This window comes from Tachypleus tridentatus, chromosome 13 (genome assembly GCF_004210375.1).
Source record: "Tachypleus tridentatus isolate NWPU-2018 chromosome 13, ASM421037v1, whole genome shotgun sequence".
NCBI classification, from domain to species: Eukaryota; Metazoa; Arthropoda; class Merostomata; order Xiphosura; family Limulidae; genus Tachypleus; species Tachypleus tridentatus.
In genome coordinates, this window is record NC_134837.1 from 266,144,436 (window position 1) to 266,169,577 (window position 25,142).

Sequence of the window (25,142 nt, forward strand, 5' to 3'; positions counted from 1 at the left end):
TCCTGGGCCTTTTGGCTTACCAGTGGAGTTTCACAGCAACGTGTGGCATGTCGTCAAATCCTCCTTTGTCCGACTATTTAACGACTGTATGACTGCAGGGTTTCTGCCACTGGGAATGCTGGATGGGTTAATTACGCTTATATGTAAGGCTCCCAGCCAGTCTGAATATCTTTCCTCGTGGCGTCACATTTCTTTCTTGAACGTGGATGCTAAGATCATCTCTAAAGGTTCTGTGTGCCCGTTTGGGTGCAGTCATGCCTTCCTTGGTCCGCTGCACTCAGCCATGTGGCGTGCAGTGCAGGAGTATCCAACAAAATCTGGTGCTCCTCAGGGACCTGTTTCATTTCATCTCAGAACGGGATATCTCTGCGGTCTTTGTGTCCCTCGATCAGAGCAAAGCCTTTGATCGAGTTCATCATGGCTTTCAGTGGTTCGTTTTGGAGAGGTGTGGCCTCCCTCCAGTTTTTATCCGCTGCGTAAAGGCCTTGCACACGTCCGCTTCGAACAGGCTCTTGGTTAACTGGTACCTGACGTCCTCCTTTCCCATCTTCCAGGGGGGTTTGTCAGGGCTGCCCGTTGTCCCCAACACTCTATGTGTTGGTTATCGAGAGCCTGCTCTCTTACCTGTTCCACTCGGTCTTAGTGCGTGGTCTCCAGCTGCTGGGGGATTCGTGCATGACGTATGTCGCGCATGCAGATGATGTGAACCTGTTCCTTGAGAATGTAACATCCTTAGGTTCAGCGCTAGCCATCGTTTATTGTTACTCTCGGGCCTGCGCAGCCCAGCTAAATGTCCCCAAGTCTCGTGCGAGGGGCTTTGGCAAATGGGTCTCGTCTGCCGACTACACATTTGGTCTGGATTGGAGCCCCTCCCTGATCACCTGCTTTGGGGTTCGTTTTCTCGCTGGCCCTGGGGCTCCTTGGGAGAGAGTGGTTCAGCGGGTTGGGTCGGCCGTGCATGATTACCGCTACTGCCCTTCCAACCTGTTTCACAGGGCAGAAGTGGTGCAGAGGAGGATTTTCCCCTTGGTCTGGTACCTGGGAGCCGTCCTTCCTCTGCATGACTGCACAGCTCTGGCCATCGAGCGCATTGTCTATGTCTTCCTGTTGGGTGGCAAGCCTGAGACGGTGTCGAGGCACTCCTTGACTCTGCCACCTCATAGGTGAGGTCTGGACATCCCATGTGTTTGGACCCAGTGACTTTCCCTTTTTTCTGTCTGTCTCCTTACATTGTCTGTCCATGGAGGATCACCACTGTTGCCACCTGATGCAATTCTTAGTTGGCACAGGGAGCAGACTCCTTGGTATTCCTTTGAGCCTGCATATACCTATGTGTTTGGCCCCTACGACCTGGTATGTCGCTGCTGCTGCTGCGTTACGGCGGTGTCGTGCCGTGTCTGCCGAGGTACTGACGCACTCCCGGTCTCTCTACCGATTGCTGGTCCTGCCTGTACCCATAGGATTGAGCGCTACCACCCTGCTCTTCCGTGGGACGTCATCTGGGGCCGCGTTGCACTACACCATGTTGATCGTCACCTCCAGGCTTTCAACTGGCGCATGGTGCATAACATTCTGCCTGTGAGGGACCGCTCCTCTCTTGGAACTCTTATCCAACTGAGTTGTGTCCGGTGTGTCACGCACAGGTGGAGTCTGTCTTGCACAGGTTTGTTCTCTGTCCGACGTCGCCGGAGATCTGGGAAAAGGTTGCGGGCCTTTTCCGTGTACCCTCCCTCTCGGCGGAGACCATCCTGTAACATGTACCTGTCCCTGTTCCTGGCCACCTGGCGTTCACCTTCCAGTAAACATTAACCATCTTTAAGTACGTCATCTGGCTTACCCGGAACAAACTGGTCTTCGAGCATGTCCCGGTGTCGTACTTTTCGATACTGAGTAGGACCAGGTATGGGCTGTTGCTCCGCCTCGAAGCGGCCTACCAGCGCCTGGGTTCCGGGACTTTTTACCAACTCTGGCGTCCGGACGTCTCACCCATTTGTGCGTTGGTGGGGATCGTGTTGAAATCAGCTTCTGTGGTGGGGATCGTGTTGAAATCAGCTTCTACCCTGCCTCCACTCTCGCTTCTTTTCCTTTTTTGTTTATACAAAAAATCCTGAATCCACTCTCGTATCTATTTATTGTTGTACATATTCATTGTTTTTTATCTCATTGTATATATTTCATGTTGTACCTCTTACTTGTTTTCTTCATTGTATATATTACATGTTGTCAATATTATTTGTTTTTTGGTTATTGTTGTACTCATTAGTTGTTTTTCTCTTTGTATATATTTAATTTTATACATATATCTTTTTTTTTCTCAGTGTCTATATTTCATGTGTATATGCTAATTTTTTCTTTTGTATATATTTGATGTTGTATATATTACTTGTTTCTTTAGCATACATTTAATGTTGTTAATATTAATTGTTTCTTTTGTATATATTTAATGTTACACTTATTAATTGTTTTCTCTTTCCTGTCATGTTTGCTTGTACTGTATCCTGTTGTAAACAAATTTCAAATTTTGCGTGGATTCTTGTGCCGTTCTTTGTCGTGCTCGTTACGGGTGTTTATTGTGTGTATTATAAATAATGATTGCCCTCTTGCGTGGTGAGTTTGTGGTGGTTGCTACGCTCCCTCGCGTTGCCCGAGGCATGTGACTACGTATGCCTTGGTGGTTTCTTGGCCACCGCCCCGTAAGGCCAAGGCGAATCATCTGGTTCTTTACAACTGGATAATATTCTGGAAATATCAAAATCCAGGATCATCATTCTCCCAGAAAATGAAAAGATGGATGATGATCACTTGAGACATGAAATGGTTGTGTTAAAAGCAAAACTTTACTCGCTTGTTATCTTAAGAAAGATGTTTTCTTTTTGCATGTTTTACAGGTTAGAAGAGGGCTATCAGCGCCAGCTGTCCGTAATTTTGCAGTGTAACACCAGAGGCTTTTGGCTTAAATTTCGCTCAATGCTTCACAAAGGCTATCTGCACTAGCCATCCTAAGTTAGCAGTGTAAAACTAGAGGGAAGGCAGCTTGTGATCACCAGCCACCACAAACTATTGGGCTAGTCTGGTACCAACGAATAGTGGGATTAACCATAACTTCATCACGCATCCATGGCTGAAAGGGCGTGCATGTTTCGTGCGACGGTGATTCGAACCCGCAATACTCGCATTACGAAATGAACGCCTTACCCACCTAATCATGTTGGGCCTGTTAAGAAATAATCATATCCAAAGCTGTTTTCAGCTCGGATTGTTTTACCCTTTCGTGTATTGAACCTTTAATTCAGAGTACTGATATCTCTTGAAGGTCGTACGATAAACTGGATTTGTTTTATTTCAATTATTTTAGTTTCTCTTACTATCTTCATTATATTACGTTACTCTAGTGAAAATGTTATGAAAGTTTGTTTGTTTGTTATCGTACATACAGCTGAACAATGGGCCACGTCTTTTGATCTCTCTTCAGTAATAAAACTCAATTTCTAACGTTTTAACCTTGATATGTACCGTTGAATTAGTGTCATTTTTTTTGTTATATGTACTTTGAATAAAGCGGCTGAGGAAAGTTGTGTAATTATGCTTTTGTTCATTTCTTTGTTTCAGAAGTTTCACGAAACTTCTCAGGGACCTGTTCCATTATATCATGGATTGGGATATCCCTGCAATCTTTGTGTCCTCGACCAGAGCAAAGCTTTGATCGAGTTCACCACAGATTGTGGCTAGTTCTGGTGAGGTGTGGTTTTCCTCCTGTTTTTGTCCAGTAAGTGCAAGCTTTGTATGCAACTATTTCAAGTTGGCTTTTGATTAATGAATATCTGACGTCTTTCTTTTCCATCTTGCAGGGAGTGTGTCAGGGTTGTCTGTTATCCCCTTTGCTTTATGCGTTGGTGATCGAGTGCCTACTCTATTGTCTGTATCCCTCTGTTTCAGTATGTGGTCTCCAGTTGTTTGGGGTATGAGTGTCAAGTATGTTTCACCAGCAGGCGATGTGAACCTGTTTGTTGCGAACTCAACATCTTCAGGTTCGGCGCTGGCCATTGTTCACCATTACTCTCAGGCCAATGCTGCTCAGCTCAATTATGCTATGTCTCGGGTGCAGTGGTTGGGCAAATGGGGCTCGCTGCCGAATTCCTGTTTGCACTAGACTGGACCTCCTAACCAGTCACTTGCTTTGGTGTTCGTTTTCTCGCGTACCCCGAGGTTGCCAGGGGGACGTGGTGCAGCGTGTTGGTTCGGCTGTGTACGATTATCGCTACTGCCCTGCTAACTTGTTTGGAAGGTAATGAGGAGGAGGATACTCAGCTTGGTCTTGTACCTTTTCTTCCTCTGGATGACTGCACTGCATGGTCTATTGACTGCCATATCTTCACCTTCCTCTGGGGTGGCAGGCCTGAGGCTGTGTCTCTACTTTTATTGATCTTATAGCCTCACAGGAGAAGTCTGGGCATCTCGTGCTCAAACCCAATGTCTTTATCCTTCTGTCTACCACCTTTTGCGATCTGTCCTCTGAAGGTAATCCTGTTTGCCAGCTCACTAGATTCTTGGTTGGCAAGGCGCGTGCTCTTTCATGTTACATTGAGCCTTCAACCACCAGTATGTTTTAATCTTCTTTTCTGGTATGTGGACGCTGATGCGGCGATATGGCGATGTCGTGCCACATCAGGTGATGTTCCAACAAGACTTCCGTTCCCTCTACCGATCGCTGGCCTATGAAAGCAACCCCAGAATTAAGCAACACCCTCCTCCTGTGCCTTGGGACATTATTTGGAGCCACGTTGTGCTGCGTCATGTTGATAGGTACTCCAGGCTTTCAACTGGCGTGTTGTACAAACATCTTTCCGATGAGAGAACAAAACGTACGTTCCTGTGGAATGTTTATAAAACTAAGTTGTGTCCTTTGTATCACTCTCAGGTGAAGTCTATTATGTACAGGTTGGTCCTATGTTCGACGTCGGTGGAGATCTGAGAATAGGTGGGACGCCTTTTCCGTCCCCGCCCTTCTAGGCTAGGACCATTTTTTATATCACGTGACTGTCCCTGTTCCCAGCCATTTGATATTTTCTTAACATACGTCAACTGTCTTTATGTAATGTTGCTTCTTCAGAACAATGTTGTTTTCCAGCAGGCACCAGTGTCATACTTTAAGATACTTGGTAAGGCAAGGTACAAGCTGTAACTCCGTCTCGAGGCGAAATTTGGGCGGCTGATCTCCGGGGTACATTTTTCTTCATTGGCGGCCGGATGTTTTGTTTGTTTTGTTGGGGGTCGGATTTAGCTCGGGTTCTGAGCCGCCTAACTCAGCTCTCGGTTTTCGAAGTTCTAAAAATGTATGTTTTGTTTTTCTTTATTATTATTATTTTGTATATATGAGTGTATTTGTTTCTTATTATTCTTTCTCTTATTTTCATTTTCTATATATTTGTATGATCATCATTTTCATTCATGATAATTTTTTCACTCTCTATATATATCTAATTAATTTTCTTGTTATTATTATTATTATTTTCACTCTGTATATATATGTACTTTGTTGTTATTGTTAAAACGTTTTTAGTTTGTATATATATGTAACTGAGTTTCTTATTTCTTATTATTTTGTATATATTTTGTACCAAACTATTTTTATTTGTTTTACTATTTTTACTCCCACATGTATATATGTACAGTACGTATACGTTGTTTTATATATAATATTTTCATAGTACGTATCACGTTTCTTTTCTTTTGTCATGATTCATTGTGCTAATATTAGTATTAGAAGAAAGTAATGGAGCTGGAAGTATTTGTATTGTTTGGTTAATAAATATTGTTGGTATTATTTTTGTCAGACTAGTTATGTCTGGATAATGATCTGTAGTTAGGTATATGCAACTATGGGTAATATATTAATTAATAAATAATTAAATGGAATTTGTGTAATTTTTATTTAATATGGAAAATTATGAGTCTTATCCATCTAAAAGTCTTTATGAATATTTGTTTTGTTTTTCTAACCCTTTTCAGTTAACTTTATCACTTACAATAATAGGGTGAACCTAATATATCTTTATATTGTAACACTATCAATAACATATTTTATTGAAGTTTAAGCTTCACTTAACCTATCAGTCTTAACTGTTTTACCATATCATTACAACTAAGTTACATACGACTTCTTTATATTGTAGTCTTGGACGTTCTCAACATTTGTTTTTTCACTATGAATTCTCCAAATAAAAACTTTAAAATAGTGAGAAACGAAACACAAGTAAACGACCACGTTTTCAAGATTTTGAGCAGCAGTCTTCAACATCTATAACACCTGTACCTCATTTTCTGACATTAGTCATTGTATGATAAATACCTAGGGCAAATGTTTCCCTATTTATTGAAAATGGCTTTCAAAAGTAGGTCAAAAACTACGTTCTGGAAATATCTTGGTGTAGAATACAGTCTTAAACAAGGTGAACGCCTAATGCACTAGAAGGGCATTGGGATATACCAGTTGAGGTTACTCTCCATGCTACTTTGAATTCGATAAAAGGAGTTATTTTTGAGAGGCACTGGAGTCGGAGATTCTCGTGGGTTTCTCCACCCAAGGAGTTTCTGCAGTGATACATCTCCTCTTGCAAAGACGAAATTATTATGCCATGAAAAGTCGTAATTTTGATGTGTACATCACTTCTACCTGTCAATATCAAAGCAAATTCCAAAGAAATGCCATATATTCTGAACCCTCTAAGAAGTTACCAATGTCAACGGTTCTGTCACTCAAAGACATCATGTTGCGGTTCCTTGACATGTGATCTTTGCAGCGGGAAGGACCATGATATCTACAAGTGTGAAACAGATCCTCATTATGTAAACTGTAGTGACTTTCACCCAGCTTCATTTCATTCATATCTAAGATGAGTCGAAGAAAAAGATGTAGAGCTTTTTAAAAAACAGTTCACAACATTTCTTACCCTGAGGCTCGAAAGTTGTTGTCCATCACTTTTGCTTGGACGTATTCTGCTGCACTCTATTCCATTGTTACAATGAGTATGTAAAGTTGTTGTCCACCACTTTATCTTGGACGAATTCTGCTGCACTCTATTCCACTGTTACAATGATTATGTAAAGTTGTTGTCCACCACTTTATCTTGGACGTATTCTGCTGCACTCTATTCCACTGTTACAATGAGTATGCAAAGTTTTGTCCACCACTTTATCTTGGACGGATTCTGCTGCACTCTATTCCACTGTTACAATGAGTATGTAAAGTTGTTGTCCACCACTTTATCTTGGACGTATTCTGCTGCACTCTATTCCATTGTTACAATGAGTACGTAAAGTAGTTGTCCACCACTTTATCTTGGACAAAGTTCAGGCGTCTTCCCACGTTCATTTCCTTCTCCAACCCCAAGATGCAAGAAGATTATTCGTAAATGCCCTCAGTCCCTGAAATATTCTTCCAAAGACAGACCTGCCCACTCAACTCACGACAGAATCCATGGAGGTCATGAGACTTCTTTCTATTCAATAGTGTAAAGAGAAAATACGTGATCGAAAACAGAAGGTCTCTCCAACCAATTATCCTCTAAGTAAATTAAAATGGCCATATTGATAGTGGAATTGACGACGTTTCTAATTTAATTTAAATTATATTAAGGTACTGACTGATGCCATCATCCTGTGTCTTTCGTTAGAGGAAATATTTTTTAAAACTTCCTGATACAGTCACCCTTCAGCAGATTGTGTGCACAGAGAGTTGAAGCTGCTGGCTAATCAGTATGTGCACAGTCTCTAACACTTCTAACACTCGACTTAGAGGTTCTAGACATCTGCATTTCCATGGGTCATACCATGACTGTTTGTTCTTTTCACTTGTCTCTTGGATAGACCTATGATCAATCAAATCTTAATGCTTTCTGATAGACTGTGTTGGACATAATCCCTTTGGGGAGGTACTCATATTGATGGCAGGGGTCGCTACATAGATCACAACATTTCTCTCTTCAATAAAGGTGTTTATTTTTATTTTCATGGATCTAGTCAATCTTTTACTACTATTGATCTGTATTCTCTTCTTCACATTTTCCTCAAGTTACTTTAAGGGTTGACAGTGACACTCAGGTGGCCCGGCATGGCCAAGCGTGTTAAGGCGTGCGACTCGTAATCTGAGGGTCGCGGGTTCGTATCCCCGTCGCGCTAAATATGCTCGCTTTTGCAGCCGTGGGGCGTTATAATGTCACAGGCAATCCCACTATTCGTTGGTAAAAGAGTAGCCCAAGAGTTGGCGGTGGGTGGTGATGACCTTCCCTCTAGTCTTACACTGCTAAATTAGGGACGGCTAGCACAGATAGCCCTCGAGTAGCTTTGTGCGAAATTCCAAAACAAACAAATACCCAGGTCGTGATTATTTTCTTATTTTGAAGAAGACTGGTCGTGGTCGATGCTATTTGACCCATGTGTCCAGGTGGAAGTTGAACCAGGCCAACTGACCCATTTTACTGCTCTCTCGGAACTTGATCCTGTGCTTTTCTCTAAGCCATTGATGAACGACTGTGTGGTAGCAGTTACTGACTGTATTGTCACACCAGCTGCGCAATCTATACGTAAACATGAAACATTTTTCACGCTATACTCGTCCTTGATAGAATCCTACCAGCCACATGGCAAGGAAAGCTCAAGAACGGTCTTGGAATACCCTTCGTAGATATCCTACAATATAGAACTGAATCACTTTTCATTAGATTTACGCTCGATACATAAGACGTGATAGCCAGATGAGATTTTGCATTATAAATTCACAACCAGCATGTTTTCTAACACTAGTTCCAAAGTCATATGTGACATGATTCGAAAGATCAACAGTCAGTATACTTCTGTCCACTTTTGATCTTGCTTTCCAATGGCCAGAAAGTTTCTGATGCCCAGATAATCCCCAATATTCGGTGAAAGTTTTACAAGGTAACAAGCATTTCTGTTTTATCTCCTACCTCTTTAGCCATCAAGACTTAGGTGGTGCATTCGCTTCTTTTCTTTTGGGCTGATCATCTCTATGACTATAATTGATAAAACTCTAGTTTGCTCTTCATCAAGCTGGACCTCATCATATACAGAAGGAGATGCTGTGTCATATTTTTCCTGCTTCTCTTGCTATTCTTTTGGTTGTTTTAAACCATATCTGGTAGGAGAATGCTTTACTCGATTCTTGGCGCAGGGCTATTGTGCTACGTTTTCTCTTAGCCTGGAAAGGCTCCAAAGATTCCTTCAAACAACCGTCCAATTACTTTGCCAAGCTGTATTTGTAAGACTTAAGAGAGGGTGGTTAGTTCTTCTGGACAGTTGGCCACTTTGATACTGGCGAGAACTAGCTAGATGACACATCAGCTGACCTTGTCTGCTCTGGGGCTATCACTACTGTTCTTGTTCCATACGTAGACTATAGTCCTGTATACAATGCTTAAGAACGTTAAGAAACGTTCTTAACTCAACGTTTCCTCTTATCTGGGACTGATGCACCAGTGTGTGGTCAGTGTGACACTCAAGTTACAATAGTCCACATTTTACTGTCGTGCTGTCATTACGACTTTTAACTACGACACCATTTTGGACATGTTTTACCTTCCGGCTTACCCCTGAAGATAGTGACACTGACCACCTTACAAATACCTTTTAATTTTTAAGGTTCATTGGGCTCTTTACAGTAGAGGATTATTTGCTGTATTCATATTCATTGGATTTGGAAAAACGAGTGGATTCATTGAATAGTTTATGTGTTGGCTGTGTAGATTCCAGTTTTGATTATGCCTACTTCCATTCTTCACTGTGGATAAAGATTATTGAAAATGTAAGTTGTGAATTCCTATCTTCTGGACATTGGTCATCGTTCGGTGATTGAAGTAGAGTGAAGTGGATTATGTTCCCGTCTTCTTCTTTTTTGTTCTCAATACCATGAAGGTTCAAGTTTTGACATTGAAAATTGCTCTTGTGACTACATGAATAATTATGGTGCGCAAAAAAGAAATCTTTGTGATTATTGTGAGAAAAGCCACATGTTGTGGTAAGAGTGTTTTGCCACAGAATGACCGACAACGAAAATCTCACCTGCCCCCTCCGCCATGTGCAGACTTGTTGTGTGAAAGAATGGCAGGTTTATTGGAGAAGTGGAAAACAGTAAAATTCAAGTAATTTTGTGTATGTAATGAGCATGGAAGAGAGATGTCGTTTAAAGTTGTTTTTCTATTAAATTGATCAAGACAGAGCATGCGCGTGTAATGACTTCTTGGTGGTATCTTGTTTCCATCCACTTTAAATTTTGTATCATGTGGCTATTCAGAAGCCCGATGTGACTTTCCTAAATGAAAACAGACACACTCTTCAAAGTTCAACTATCGGATATAACATCATAAAATGTCAAAATAAAGAGAAAAACCAGAACTAATGATTTCAATAAAAACCATAGGAAGTGGCAGTCCTGTTTTATAAACAGAAATGAGAACAGTTTGTCTGTTTGATATATGTACAAACCTGGACACCAGAGGAATCAAACCTCAAACTTTAGTTTTTGAAATCTCGCGTTTTTTTGTGATAAACTAGAAAATATGTGTGTGGGGTGATACAGCTACGGAGACGTTATAATATTAAAAGTGTTCAATGATACGTTCATCAATATTTAATACAGCCGATAAAGTCGACAGTTTGAAATTTTAATGATTTACTGGTCTAAGTACAAATTCAAAGAATGAATTTAATAAACTTGTCATCATTATATATAAACCAGTTTTATGTGTCAACTATTTATGTTATTAACAATGGTGCTTTTCTTACATCATAGACTATCCTTATGTAACCAGTTGATTGGATCTTGGTAACTGGATTATTGCTAATAAATTAAATTATAAATCTGACGTGAGATTTGTAACACTTTATTAACATCACTTGACACTTACATAGTAACTTTCGTCCTTTTAATTTTGTGTACTAGTTATTACGTTGTGTTTTCGTTTGTTTGTTTTCAAACCCGGTTTTTAGCTCTTAGAGACTACAATCTTACAACTGATGAGGTGGACATGAGGTATTTGTATCATCTTTAGGTTTAACACTAGAAAATGGAAAAAAAAACACATTAGAAACCAATACATCTAACTTGTGTAGTTACGTGTGTTTTATCACCAATAGTAGACGTTACAGTGAACTAGTTTTAAACTTTATTTTACAAGGTCAGACCAGTTATATGAAATATTTAGATATATTACTGTTTATGGTAATTAAGAAATGTTTGTTCATCATGATTGGTTAGAAATAACACACGGTACGTTGTTGTTCATTTTGCACACGAATCGTTTACACGAGTAAAATAAAACTTCAACCACAGTAAGTTGAGATGGGAATTACAGTTTGAAGAGGACGTATTGTAATAACGTTTTAAGTTGTAAATAATGACGGACGTAGCTTGTCAGTGTGGTGGTAGGTTTGAAGTTTTGTTTTGTTATGTTATGATGGGTATATTAAGGTGTACGTCTAATGTATTTGGTAATGAGTTTGTGTTAAATATTATTACAGAGAAGTAGTGATAGTCTAAATGTAAGTTGAATTCGGTGAATGAATGTTTATATCAGAGTTTGGTTTAAGTAATGATTTTGAAGTGTTTTAAATATGTGTAAGTAAGGGTAATGTAATAAACAAAATTTAAATGACATTTGTTCAAGGGTGTTATTGTATATCTAAGGTTATCGGTTTTGTTTTAATGTGAAAATCTGGATATAAATAGCTTTTTTGGTATTTTTGTTTTCAGTCAATTCATTCGATTACAATGAGAGTGAACCTAATATCTCTATTTGAAACATCTATCAATAATATATTTTGTTGCAACATAAGCTACACTTAACCATCAGTTTTAACTGAAACTTTATTAGATAACCTAAAACTACACTTCTCAAATTATTTTTATTTAAATCTTTTCTCTTTCATGAAACGTAATTCTAGTCTTGATGTTTATGTGACAATAAATGAATGTTAAGGTGTAGTGATTACTACCCGAGTTATGGGTAATATGTATTGAAAGTATTACACAGTAACATGTCTACATATTTATTACTTCTAAATATTGATAACAAGGTAACGTTTCATTAAATGTGTACATTTGTTATTAGTTTGTTATTAATTAATTTGGTATTAGAACTATAGTAAAGAAATGTAGCATTTATAGCTTGCTCTTACTTATGCTACACTTGTCATTTCTATTATCTTAAGATCCAATATGCACATGCATCAAAGAGTGCACGTGTGGCAAAGAAGACGGATGTAAGTGCAACGCGTGCAACACAAAAGACGGAACTGAAAGAAGTTGTAAGTGTAAAGGTAGGAAATCATTTCTCAATATACAGATGGTTATATCATTTACTTACAAGAATTATTTAGTTTGTAATCGTTTTGTGGTTTATAACTGTCAATATTCTTGTTTTGGATATTTTAGTTTCATTTTTAATTATTTAAATGTTGTTTTTTTTCACTATTTTGCCCATACTAAGAGTAATCCCTCTGCACTTGTACACGACCACTAAATGTTTTATTCTACTCGCAAATAACAAACCATTCTAAATTCTCTTTAACAACTGCATATGTTAAAATAAACTGACACTGTTGAAGACTAAATAACGCCGTATGAACAATGGTAAATGTCAACCAATCATTGCAACAACAATAGTATAGGAACACTCTTAAAAATAAGCTAACCATTCGTCCCGGTCTAAGGAATCTATGTCCGGGCTGGCTTACTAATATGATCAGAAGTATCTCTGGATATCTGATTTTGATCACACGGCATATCTTTCAAAAATAAACTCCAAATGTCTATTTGCATAGAGCCCTGACCTGCTTTTAATACGTTTTAGTTAATGGGGAGAAGAACCGATAGTACTGTAACATGGACATTACCAAACATTTCGTTTAGTTGAAATTCGGATAATTTGTACGGTAAACATAGAAGTAATGGCCGGTGCAGAAGCGGTGAGTATTTCTACATGGAAAGCTTTCTTTCCTTGAAGTATGTTTCCTCTATAATTTCTTTTATTTATTACAGTATATATCATACAATAAATGTTTTATTGTATTTTTTATATTTTCGTTCTTTTAGTCTATTAATTCTTTTCGTAACGTGGTGAGAACTTTGGAGATGTAAATAGAAAGGGGTAAGAATATTTCTGGTTTATTTAACAACGAACCTTCCACAAATATTTCCCCTTGGTGTGGCTTCATGTACTTAATGAGGGGACGTACCCCCAGGGAATGTTCACTTCACCTCTTATGTGTCCTAAAGATCCCCCCACGTGAAAAGAGAGCATTCTTATGGTTGGGTTTTCCAACCCTTGCCCACAAATTTGGCCTTCATTTCCTGTAGACGGGCGACCTTGGGGGCGCCCCCTTAGTCAATTGGCTGGTCCACTTGTGCTAGTGTCAAAAAAGCACCAGTATTGGGTTGTTCTTAACAAATATTTGGGACATCCTATCTGATGCTGGTGTTTGGTTATAGTATTCACGAAACATTCGCATTATTGATGTGACCTTTAACATTTTTAGAGCATCCTCTCGTAGGACTCTAGGGTGGGGGTACATGTGCACTGAAAGGACTATGTGGTGGGGAAGGGGGTACGTGTAAACTGAAATTTCCGTGTGTTTTTATCAATGATCCTCCGAATAAAACCTTTTAAAATAGTAAAATCAGTCCAGAGCTGAACCACTAAGTCTTTAAGTTTCTGAGCGGCAATCTTCAATATCTATATCTTTTGTACCTAATTTTCTAATCCTACATTCTCTTGGAGACAAACATTTTAAGCAAATGTCTCCCTTTTTATTTAGAACGCAATGGAAGGTCACGGTGTCTTTCTAAAGTCTGTAAATAAAAAAAAAAAAAATAATTGTCGTCTGTTTGATCTGGTGACATATTGGTGGAAACATCCACAACACTGGGAAATCCTCTTGAATTCAGTCACTCGGGGATACCCCTATTGAGCTTGCACCTCATGCTACTTTGAATTCATCACAATGACTCATGGTTCAGAACTATTGAGTCAAATTCTCGCTGGTTTCTATGCTGAAGAAGTTTCTGCAGTGAGGCGTATTTCCATTCGCATATATGGAATTATGATGCCGATTAATATCCTCGTTCATGTATTTAAAGCAACACGTCCACCTGTTACCATCAAGACAGGTTATCGTTATTCCAGCATGCGGCTATACATACCAAAAACTCTTGCAGAGTTTCAGTGACTCAAATACGTCATGTGGTTCCATTCCATGTGCTCCTTGTGGTGGCAAGAACAATGATGCGTATAAGTATAAATCGGACTCATTGCCTCAATTACAACGGCTCTCTCCCGTTTTCTTTCGTTCATGCCTAAATGGTTGGAATAAGAGGTGCAGCATCTCGTAACACTACTTACCCTGAAGGTCGGCAGTTACTGTCCACAACTTCATCTCGGACGTATACTGCTGCACTTCGTTCCACAACTTTCTCTCTCGTCGTGTTTCCTACTCCCTCTAGAATTAAGTACCAGATGTCTCTTAATTATATTAATCTAAATATTCACATTTAGCAGCTTACCTATTTAAATACTGTCTAAATGTCCTTCTATACGATTTCGTAGTTTAACATAGAGTTAAAGAAGTTGCGTGAATCCATTATTTACTAAATATTTATCAGTTACCCCCTTACTGTAATAAGGTTTTATATGAAAATAAAATTCAGAAACAAGATATTTAATGAACTATCACCTAAACTACCTTTAGAACACAACCAGCCCTAATTACCATGGGCTGTAACCGTTGATATAGATGTAGTTTGTCATATGGAAATTGGGTTACAAAATAAACTGGCAGACAAACTTTATATAAACAATAGGTTTATCAACCTGAGTCATATTTGTAACAAATTATACACAGAATTACCATATTTCTTGTGGCTTTAACGGAATGTTACTGTTATTTACCAACAGCTATTAAGACAGTTTGTGTTGGACCAATAGTAATCCTCTCACTTTAGCGGGATTTCTCCCCTCCCACTGACTTCCTAATGTACCACTGAAATAAACTGATTTCGAAGGTTTAACACTACTTAACTTGTCCCGTTTATCTAAATGTGATATTGGGTCATGAAAGCTAATCCTGTTGTCTGACATCTCGATCTAAAGACGGTGCAAGTTTTTCATTAGCAATTTTAACATTGTTAAAACTTCCAGTTGTAACTCTACTAAACCACGACTTCGCCTCCTGTTTCAACAATCTTATCATAATGACGTATCCTTAACGAAGTATCATAACACAACTACACTAGACTCGCATTCAGTATGGGAGTTAATATTGTGTGCATTACGAAGATTAAACTTTACGTTCGTTGTTTGACATCATATGAACCACAAAGTAACGTTCCTGACATAACCAAATATCAAAATGAACTTCAATCTATGATTACACCAAATTAATTTGTGCCACATTTCTCTTTAAGATTCTACGTGCACATGTATCGAGAAGTGCACCTGTGGTAAAGAAGACGGTTGTAAGTGCACTACATGCAACAAAAAATCCGACACTGAAGATCGATGTAAGTGCACAGGTATGTGTAATCTTATGTAGTCCATACTGTATGGAATTGAACTTTAACCCTAAACGTTTATATTTTCATTCGTTACTAATGTTTGTTCTTATAAACTTCAATTTTTATTACACATGTGATCTTATTCTCTCAATAGAAGGAGAAACCTGTGGCTGTACGTCCTGCACGTGTAGTAAGACGGAATGAATTTCCCTATACGTATTGGTCTGGTTCCTGTTTAATGAATTTTATTAGATTGTTTACTTTATTACATTTGTTACTTTCTATTTTTCCTTTTGGAAATTAATAAATTTAACTTTATTCCGGTGTAATTATTAATCTGAAAATCATTTAACTGAAACTACATAAACATTCAATGTATGTGACTTAATCGTTTTAGCAATACTACATATAATTACTTCGGTAGCGAGGACTTCCATCCTTTTTAGAAATCTATACAAAATTAGACTTGTACTTAACGTTTGGTTAGAACACTAACCATTAGCTAGTGTATAGAAATGGTTTTCTAATACGTTCAAACATAATCACAATTTCATCTCTATTTAAATCTGTTTTCCTAGATATTCTTGCTCCGACTAAAAGTGTTTAAACTACATCCTACCCTCTTTAATATCTCGCCTCCTCCTTCAAACAAACAATACAGCACAAATACATCCTATAATTCTATATATTAATATACGCTAAACATGTATCAACCTATACCGAACATAAAATACTATTACTTGTCACGGTTAACATTCATTGTGACGGAATTAAACTACCTAATATCTGGTTGTTTCAACTAGTGCAGTCTTTTCATATGGATAGTAGGATATAGCTGTATTCACTATAGATCAAATCTCCTTTAAAAGGAGGAGACTACCTAACTTGCAATAGCAAAACGCAACGTGTTGTTAAAGGTGAATTTTCATTACATTTAATAATTGCATTAGAAAGTGTACTTTGGTTAGGTATAATTCCTTTAGTTGCCATATTTTTAAACACTTTCAGTTTCTAAGTAAAAATTAAAACAAAATATGCGTGTCCTCGAACTCGAATTCCTCTAGGTCGTTTGCCTGTTGCCGTGACGTTTCACAACTATGACGTAATAGTTGCCAAAAGCTCTTCGTAGTGCGCTGACCGTTGTGTTCCTATCAATGCTGGTGGTTTATATAAATCTATCGGTGCTTTTGTAGGATTACATACTTTGAGGCTATTTTTGTCTTGATATTGCTACTTTATTTTACGATAACATGTTTTATTGCGTTGCTCATGGTTTTAAAAAACGGTTCGGCATCGGGCAAAAAATTTCTTTTCGTTTCCGTGCAAGTAGAAGGAACGGATAAGGTCGACACTGGGTGCAAACTGTTAAAAGGAAGAACTGAACTCATTCCCACCATGCAAAGCTTTCTCAAGATCACTTTGAACGCTCATGTTTTGTGCTGGATCCCACTGTTTTGCGTTCCGTGGGTTTCAAGCCAGGCAGGTTGAGACTAAAATAACCATCGGCGGTAGACGGGATCGTTCTCACCATCTTTCCTCGTATAGAGCTGAGGACTGACCTCAGTCTGCAGCATACAGGTTATACTATTCAGAACCTTTCCCTTGCCATCACGAAAAGAACAAACTTACAGGCACGTCTGCAGTATAAATCGATAAACAATAACTAGTATAATATAATCTAAAGTACAAGGTTTTGAAGAAGTTAACTGGATAATTAGCGTGTTTTGCATTTGTGACTCCTGAAAGTCGGTGAAACCTTGATTTCTCCTTGTCTGGAAAGTGGACTATATTTGTCATGAGTTAAGCTTACCATTCTTCCACTGGAGGTATGACGGACTCTCAACCGGCCTGCGAGTTATCAGTATCACTCGCAGTTCCGCTACTCTCGCTCGGAGACAAAAACTCAACATACTAAGAAACTAAATAAACACAGCCATAAATCTATGCTCACCAGATAAAATTAACGATGAATCAGACAAAATAAAACAATACTTCATCAACATCAATAACTTTCCTCTACAAACCGTATAAATCGTTATACGCACACACCTAGACATAAAGCAAAATCAACCCACAAAAGTAAGTATTTCCCACGAATTAAAAAAATCACGAAACCGTATACTGCTGCATACCATATATTCCTGACATCAGCAGAAAAATAACCAACATTTCGCAAAAACTAGTAACAAAATGACATTCCAGTTAATATCAAATTTATTCAAAAACCAGGCACAAAATTAAGGTCTATACTATGTAAAAACTACACTGACAAACACCACACCAACATTATTTATAAAATACAATGTGATAACTTCCACGACTTCTATATTGGAGAAACAAGTAGAAAAATTGAAACCAGATTCAAAGAACATCAAAAGTCGCCTTCACACGTTTTCGAACACTGCAAGTCAAATAAACACAACATAACCATAGAAAACACTTAAATACTAAATAAAGAAACAAACATAAACCAACGCAAAATTAAAGAAGCGTTACTTATACAACAACTTAAACCCAAAATAAACCAATCTGATGGAACGCCTTTATACCTATATTAATATAATAAAATAAATAAGATTATGTATTCAAACATCTAACACCGCCCTCTACATTCCGACACTCAGTTACACAACCCTTTTCAATCATGTGGTCAGCTTCCGGTCAGTTACCTCTTTCTTTGTGAACCTGACGATGACCGAAGAAAGTCGAAACGTTGTTCGCTCTTATATGTAAAATATTTTCTCAACCCAAACGAGCCGTTTTTGCATATAAATTTCTCTACAAGTGGGTTTTCTCGACATCACTGAATGGGATACAAGCTAGAAAGTAGGTACTTTATCACAAGTAAGGTGATAGTGGACATCCCTGACGAACATCCTGAGTTATGTGAAAGTGAGCCATTTAGTATCAGTTCATTAAAACCCATACCTCTCCAAAACATATCACAAGGCATAAATCTGGTCGAGCGAAACAAATATTGCCGAGATATTTCTGTGTGATACAACCAAAAATATCCCAGAAGTATCGAATATTGTTAGGTACTTCTACCCAGCACTAAACACGTTCGAGTGCTAAGAACAGAACTAGGCATAACAGTACTGAAACGTGTACCCATAACCCTGGACACAATTTTTCCATCTACATGAACGAGTGATATGGACATCAAGAACAAACAATTGCAGAGTGGGTGGGGTCCTTACAAAATTAATGTAAATAACACATCCTGTTTAACCGACAGAATGGAGCTCGGGATCAGACAGTCATTAAAAAATTAACAACAGGAGTTCTAATTATTAATATGCCACACGTGGGAATAGAATTCCATTGGCAAACAATCCGGCCCCAGACACTTATAAAAATGATATGGAGTGGATAGCTGCCAAACATACACCCAAGGTAATGGGTAACAAGACTGGTAACAATTGTTCAATGTCATGTTAAATCATCTTATCCACAGGGGAAGCTGAATATATTTGACAAAAGGAGGCAATTGTTTATTTTGAATTTGGTACAAAACTACTCAAGGGCTATATGCGCTAGCTGTACGTAATTTAGCAGTGTAAGACTAGAGGGAAGACAGCTAGTCATCATCACCCACCGCCAACTCTTGGGCTACATTTTTACCAACGAATAGTGGTATTGACCGTCACATTATAACGCCCCCACGGCAGAAAGGGCGAGCATATTTGGTGTGACAGGAATTCGAACCCACGACCCTCGGATAACGAGTCGAACGCCTTAACCCACCTGGCCATGCCTGGCATATAGTAGGCAAAACACGTGTCAAAGATGTCCGTCCGCCATGTCCATGGACAATGGACAGATGACCACCTTCCCACAACAAGTTTGTTTTTTAGACATCTCCCGTTCCTTGCACAATACAACTCAACTGACATTTGTGAGATTCAATGACTCCATCGAATTAGAAACGCTCGAAGACCCGAACAGCTTAATATATTCGAAGCGTATGTCCTCCTGAATCCAATCAATGTGTAAAAATATCTATTGATTCATTGATTTACCCTGAGATGAAGTAAAGCTGTTAAAGTATCCTTGCTTCGTAGGATAAGGTAGCGGGTTTATTAATGCTAAATGCCTGCTTTGTTTAGTAAGGAGACAAAGTCTTCCTTAAAACGCACTTACCACATATTATTAATAGTATAAATAGAATAGATATGTCAGACAAATATAATTAGTTGTCTTTTCGTTAAATATGCAAGTAATTCAATAAGAGTTCGAGATACTTGAGATAATCTAATGAATAAAATATTATATTAATAAGTAATATTACAGAATCTTAAATGTTTGTCAGTACGAAAATTACAAAGAAACGTAGAGAAGGTTCGTATAACACCATAAAACAATAATTTTTAATATATATAATTTATACACTGATAAGTTTGGTATATTAAAATAGTACAAGAATACATTTTGAAAAGGAAAGGAAACTATTGTCGCATATTTTTCGAAACACGACAAATTACGGGAATATTGACGATTTAAGTCAGTCAAAGTACGTGCAGCTTTTATTACAGAATCATTTAACAAACTATGTACCCTTTCAGTGTGATTGTTACATCGAGTAATGAGGAGTTGTGAACACGTTTCAAACTATGATGAAACTTTGTAGAATGGACGGCAACTGTCTATTGTGGAGACACAAATGTAGAGGACGTCGTTTCGAAAGTCTTCTTCCACACTTGTCTCCACAATAGACAGTTGCCGTCCATTCTACAAGGTTTCATCATGAATACTCTGCCTAAACAATTTATCTAAAGATGCGTTTCATACTAATTTGATAAACTTAGCAAAATCATCCACCTGGGATGCGGAAGGTGAGAGGTCATGTCACTCTGATAACCACTGGACCATCTTAATTATTTCAGGACATGTTATACAAACTGGCAAATAGAATGTACAAAAGGGACAGGAGAACTAGGGAAGTTGATAACTTCACCCTCGACTCCATTATCCCACACAACATCTACCAATACTACAGGTATGGACTCTGTATAAAAAGGAGTTTTGTTTTTGTTACTACACCGAGTGATAGAAACACTTGATTAACAAAATCAGTACACACACCTCTTAGTTCTTACTCTTAGAAATTATATCATCTGCAAATCTTCAAACATATAATGTCATTATTTTTGTTATAAACCAAGTGAACATGTTGACATGTAGTTTCTTTATTTCTTTTGAACCCTCTTTTCAACTCTATGGTAAGATGTGACGATGTATTTCAGGTATCTTCAGAAAACGGTCCAGTAGTGGCAGAACCAGCTGCAAATCTTTGTATTCTAAGATCAATTGGAGATGGGTTTCTTCGGGGAGTTTTAGAATTTTGTAACTACACAGAAAGAAACAATATTCCCGAAAATATCTTTCTCTCGAACAGAAAAAAACAGGCAAATTCTCGAGAAAAGGATTTGAAGGACCCAAAGATGACCATATATGATTCTGCTCGGATGTCTTATTATTAACTGACTGGGTGGGATGTATTATCTATACATATGGGAGTACTGTGAAACTCGTAAGTTATACAGTCAATCTCGCTAGCCTCTAATTTTTATGAATCGAAACTAATGTTTAAAGATGTGGCACGTGATCTTCAGTACGATGATTTTTGATCATTGTTCGTATCATACACAGCGAATCTTAAAATCTGTTAAGACTTCAGATAGTAAAGATACTGATCGACATTCAGTTGTTTTAATAAATGTCCTTTTCTCAAGAAAAGGTTACTTTGCATCTATTGTATTTACTGCTGAAACGAAAGATTTTACTCTCTGAAACTCCTGAAGAAATTATTTCAGTCTTGGAGTTCACTTATTTCATTCAGTTGTATTGTGGATATAGTTCATTGGATTTATTCGATACACTAGGTTGCTGGTAGAAGATGGTTCGTATTTTAGTAGATAAAAGAATTTTGTTGAAATTCACTGGCATTGACGAACACGTGTGAATAAACTGTGAATTTCTATCTTCTGGACATCGCTCATCTTTCGGTGATTGAAGTAGAGTGGATGATGTTCCCGTCTTCTTCTCCTTTGTTTTTATTACTTTGTTTTGAATACCATGAAGCTTCAAGTTGTGACGTTCCAAGTTGCTCTTGTAACTACATAAATAATTAAAGTGCGCACAAAAGAAATATTTGTGATCATTGTGAACACTTGTACGTCATCGGAAGAGTGCTTTACTACAAAAAGAACGAAACACAAATCTCACCTGCACCCACCGCCATGTGTGGACGAAAGGTAGCTTTATTGGAGAAATGGGAACCGCAACATTGAAGTGATTTTATGGATGTCACGAGTATGGAAGCGAAATATTGTTTTATGTTGTTTTTTGTATTAGAACGATAAAAGCAGACATGCACGTGTAATGACTTTGTCGTTGTGTCTTGTGTACATCTTCAATCACTTGCAAGTTTTGCAATTTCATTGTCCAGGTGTGTGAATTCACAGATGAATCTGTGGTATAGTGCTTTATGTTCTGACTGTTCGTGGTATCTAAAAATACAAACAAAATGTTTATTCGAATAGAGAAACACTGCATTGTTTCTAATATGTCTGTCTTGAAACGTCCTATGAAAATGTTAATTTTTCTTCTATTATACAAACACCATCAAAACTGTAATTATGAAATTAAACTTAGTACAACAATGTAACATTTTCATTTAAAATGTTCCTTTACCCAGTTGTTATATGTGATTTATATATTTACTGGCTCAGATTGATTAATAAAAATTGTGAGAATTTTTGCAATACTTTACATGACATTTATTCTAAACATAATATATTGAACATATTAAAACGGTATAGTTCATCACAAATTATCAAATAAATTATATGAGATACAGATTCTCAATACATCGAAGGCGCAAGTTATACTTGGCAATGAACAGCTAATTGTCAGTGAGCTCTATTGACAAATTGTATAATAATTCTGAAATGCAAAATCTGGACTGGACTTTGGTATTTATTTGTCATAATTTACTTAACTTCAAAAGATATATTATTATCAAAATAAGAACAGAGTACAAATGTAAAACATTTTGTTCTTATATGTTATTGAAACAAAATACGTTGAAAGACTCTTCACCAAACATCTAGCATATTAATATATTTAGTGAGTGGAAATCTAAACAAAGATGAAATAATTATGTGTTCCATACATCAATTTTAGGTTAATTAATTAGAGGGAAAACAAAATTATCATGACATAATCCGGTATAAAATAAGGTAGCAAAATTATCATGACTCAATCCGGTATAAAATAAGGTAGCAAAATTATCATGACGCAATCCGGTATAAAATAAGGTAGAAAAATTATCATGACGCAATCTGGTATAACATAAGGTAGCAAAATTATTATGACGCAATCCGGTATAAAATAAGGTAACTGTTAATATAAAATAACAAAAATTTTGAAATGATGATGATCATGCCATATTAAAGGTCGATATGATGTAGTTATTGAAGTTATAATTAACCTTGTGTATAACTTCTTGTTATTGTGTTTTGAATTTAATTATTTACTGTAGCAGGTTTTGAATCGTAACTGAAACAATTTTATCTTAAAGTTTTTAAATTTCATTTTAATAGTTTTGGATCTGGCATGGCCGGATGGTTAACGCATTCGACTCGTAATCCGAGGGTCGAGAGTTCGCCCCTTCAACTGTGACGCCGTTACAACCTACGACCAATCCCACTATTCGTTGGTAAAAGAGTAGCTCAAAAGTTGGCTGTGGGTGGTGATGACTCGCTGTCTTCCTTCTAGTCTTACACTGCTAAATTAGAGACGGTTAACGCAGATAGCCCTCGTGTACCTTTCAGCGAATTTCAGAAATAAACAATTTTTACATTAGGTTTACACTTTGCGTTAAAAGGTTTGAAAACTAAGGTTTGTATAATAGTTCAGAAGAAGAAAAACACAAGACGCAATTTGTTGTTTTTCTCTTTTGTGTCAAAAATAGTTGAACAGCATTCAATATAACTATTATGATTAATTTGTTAGAAATATTGAATTGTCAGTTTCGGAAATCCTCACCTGTAGTAAATGATAAAGAGTAATAGGAAAAACAAGAAGTTTTAACAAACTCAACTGTCTAATCATCAACAAGAATAAGATAATTTAAATATGGGAGCATTTTAATTGGTTAACGCAATCTAAATCTTCAAGCGTTTTGTTCCTTATATGGACAATACTTTTGTCAAGCTATTTTGTATTCGTGTCTTACCTCACTAACATCGTTCAACAAAAGAAGTTAGCTATTTTTAGATGAATTTTAGTTTGGTAGAGAGACGCACTAATAGGTAAAAATCACTACAAAGTACATATTGTATATATATTGCTTTAATAGCTTCTATTGAGTTTATGATCCGGGTGATTTTCAAACAATGATTTCGCTCACCGTGATACGTAATCCTGGTGACAAAAGTCGAACGATAGATGGGGATAGTGTCATAGTGTGTTTGTGTTTTTGTTGTAGCAAAGCCACATCGGGCTATCTGCTGAGCCCACCGAGGGGAATCGAACCCCTGATTTAAGCGTTGTAAATCTGGAGACATACCGCTGTACTATCGGGAGGCGCTAGTGTCAAAGATAAGAACATCACAGAAATCAACAACATGATAATAAAAACGAAGAAAGTTTGACAACCTGTCTCGTTCGAATCGGAAAGACAACAGAATACACAAATAAGCAAAATAACTTCGAATGGCGTTTTCATTGTAAATAGTAATACTCTGTGCACCTGTATGTGTTACGTTTCATGTTTAGTATTGTAAAATAATAAATTAAGAAAAGATTAAATTGTATTCCTCATTGTATTAAATGTATTCTACACAAATTTATATCGGATTTTATTGGTGAAAATATTAAATACAACCCACAGAATTCAAAATCAACTTGCTGCAGAGGAATTAATCTAGAAAGAAATATAATTTCTGAACAAAGCTTCACTGAGTATAACAGTTTTTTAGCCCTGACGGACGAGTTGATTAAAAATGTAACTGTCTTTAGATACCTGGTTCAGTTGTCACTAGAATACCCTCGTATCGTTGTACCGTTATATCCTTCCCTGTCTCGCATCATTATGTGCCAAATTTTATGTCTTGCTCTTGTCACCAGAGGAAGTGTTACAAGGTTAGCATAACTGTTGACAAAACGTCATAGTTCCACAAAGCCGGACTAGTACATATTTGATGAACATGAATATAATTAATACAATCAGTTTAAATCAGTAATTTACCAGATAATTACCTTTCCTTACCATTCAATTAAATCATTCTGTAAATGGATGATACTGTAGAACTATTAAAACGTAATATTAAATATTAAACTAAATCAATAATGATCTTCAGTAACATGATTACAATAAAATAATCTGGACACATCTCTTGTAACAATTTATTAATTTTCTCACAACACAGATTTTGCAATATGACATACACACAATAATACGTGTGTTAACATAGCATTTTCGGACAACATTAGTCAATGTCGGTTGTCTCATCGTCTAAACGAAATTAGAATTCAAACAAAATTAAAACCAGCCGTTATCATTCATATA

The 25,142-nt window shown here is 37.3% G+C and overlaps 1 long non-coding RNA gene across 1 annotated transcript; it reads left to right on the forward strand.

The window, feature by feature from the left end:
* The first annotated feature begins 11,331 nt into the window (after nucleotides 1–11,331).
* LOC143238326 (uncharacterized) lies at nucleotides 11,332–15,894 on the forward strand. Its single transcript, XR_013020528.1, has 4 exons — nucleotides 11,332–11,439; nucleotides 12,226–12,333; nucleotides 15,476–15,583; nucleotides 15,720–15,894. It is a non-coding gene; the product is annotated as an uncharacterized LOC143238326 (long non-coding RNA).
* Nucleotides 15,895–25,142: the final 9,248 nt, after the last annotated feature.